This window comes from Cupressus sempervirens, chromosome 1 (genome assembly GCF_028749045.1).
Source record: "Cupressus sempervirens isolate cs-2001-9-10 chromosome 1, ASM2874904v1, whole genome shotgun sequence".
Classification (NCBI taxonomy): domain Eukaryota; kingdom Viridiplantae; phylum Streptophyta; class Pinopsida; order Cupressales; family Cupressaceae; genus Cupressus; species Cupressus sempervirens.
Genome location: NC_143118.1, coordinates 795,630,661 through 795,632,945, shown reverse-complemented (window position 1 = coordinate 795,632,945; position 2,285 = coordinate 795,630,661).

Sequence of the window (2,285 nt, the reverse complement as noted above, 5' to 3'; positions counted from 1 at the left end):
CTGTTGAAATCAGCATTATTAATCAAACATGTTTTACCCTTTTATGTTGAAGAGCTATCAAATTTTAACCCTCACTCAGCTTGTGCATTTCATAGAGTTGTAATTAGCTACTGCACTTCTTTGTTATTGCATAAGGCTTTAGGAGATATAAGGGGTTTTCATCTACTTAATAGATTCAAGGATACGTTTTTGCACTGGTATAGTATCAATTGAATTTGAGGTCCACCTGCCTAGGTCTTGCAGAGCTTGAAGTAGAAGAAGAGTCAAGCCTTATAGTTGGCCCAGTGTCTAAAATAGTATGTTGAAAATGGGAGTTAGCTACCCCTAGATATGCCATATTCTCATCGGGATAATTTAAAACCCTCCAGCTTTTGAAAACACCAAGACCTTATCCATTGGATAAAAGGTTAACTATTGGAAGAAGATCTAGTTCAAATAACTTGTAAATGAATCTATTAATTGTAACTACCCATTTCCTTTCTTATGAAGTATCTCTTTTATAAACTCTTAAACTCTACTGGTTTACTGAAGCATTTCCATAACTCTTTGAATTAAAAGCAACAATAAAACCAGCATACAACCCATCCAGATTGCATTTAGTCAATTAAACTTTATTTAAATGACCTCAAAGTAAACAAACTCATAAAATAGAGACAGAAATTGGTGACACAAATATATTGTAAGTACCCCTTTGCAGTATCCTTTAGAAGATTGATACAATGACCAATATAAACTTAGTGAAAAGCCCAGAATATCTTGTTGATTTTTTCATTTCTATATGTTATTAGAGAGTACACAATTGAAAGTAAACTTCTAACAACTACTACAAAAAACATGGACCGACTATACTTTCCTTTGATAAAAGAAAAAGTTATACAAGCCTTCAGACCCATCAAAATGCCTTGAAAACTCATTTATATAAGCATAAGTTGCAACAAGCAAAGGGAAAAATGTGACTAACAGGTGTCTTTTTTACACCGAGGAATACAAAAAACTTTTAAAACATATTTGAAACCTTAATACAAATAGAAAAAACTAGAAACAGTTGCACATGATAGCTGGAGCATCAAATTTTCCATTTTGTCTTCTTCTTCAACTGCCCCTTGTTGGTAAAGCTTTTATTTCTATGATTGCCTCCCATACAATGACTTCTCTTTTTTTTGGCCACTCGCATGCTTTTACTATTGTTAGTTCACCAACAAAATTTTGCCACTCGGCATTTATGACTGCCTTCCCTTCTATTATGAATCTATTCATTTCAATTTCAATCGTGAATAGAGTATCAATGAGTTCATTGAAATAAAACTCATTAGTGTCACCTTCAATAATGGATACCACCTATGGCAAGTTTACAATATGGTCAAAAGAACTAGACCATTCATTCCAATCTTTTATTTGGCTATCAGAATTAAGGATAGAAAAGATTAAGGAATAAAAACCATTGATCAACACTTCCATCTTATTCTAAATAATTGTCAACTTTCTTGTAAAGAACTGTAGCAAATCCTTTACTTTATCCATACCCTCCTTAACAGAAATGACCTTATCAATAATGTCTAGCTTCTTAGCTAACAGAAGTATCAATCTATCAAAAAATTGCACGTAAGGTCCCCATTACTGGAAAATGGGGTCAAGCCAACCTACTGCTTCTTTGCACATTTTCTCAGCATCTTGCAAGTTGGTGAATGCATTATATGCATCTTGAGAGATTCTCTTCAAGATGATTACTCTATGATTTACTATACTCAACATTATACTCCTTTTTGGTGCACTATCAGATTGAGGAACCTCACCTTCCACATTTACCATTGGTATTAGCATTGGCATTGTTACCCCTATGGGTATATCCTCTGTTTGGACTTCTACTTCAAGTGTGTGCCTAACCTCTTCCACATTCCCTTGTACATGTTTTGCCTCTGCTATAGTTTTGAGTTTCTCCTTCAGAGATGCAACTCCTCTTCTAGGCTCTAAACATTTCCCTCCAACTCTTCTATTCTTTGTTTTTGCACATAGCTTGTTTTGATCTCTTCTTCATACAACTTTGTAACATCCAAGCATTCATTATAGGTAGTAGCAAGCCTATCGTCAATTTGGTCCATCTTTGCCTCATTCATGAATGCAAAGTGTTTAACCATGCTAGAGATTTCCTTGCTAGTGGTATGTTCTAATGTCCAAACAATCATATTACCCTGAGCAATCTCCTCTACATTCATCATTTTAGGTTTCTTAGTGTCAGGGGAAACACTCCATATACCTAGGGTATTAGTATCTATACTAAAACCTGA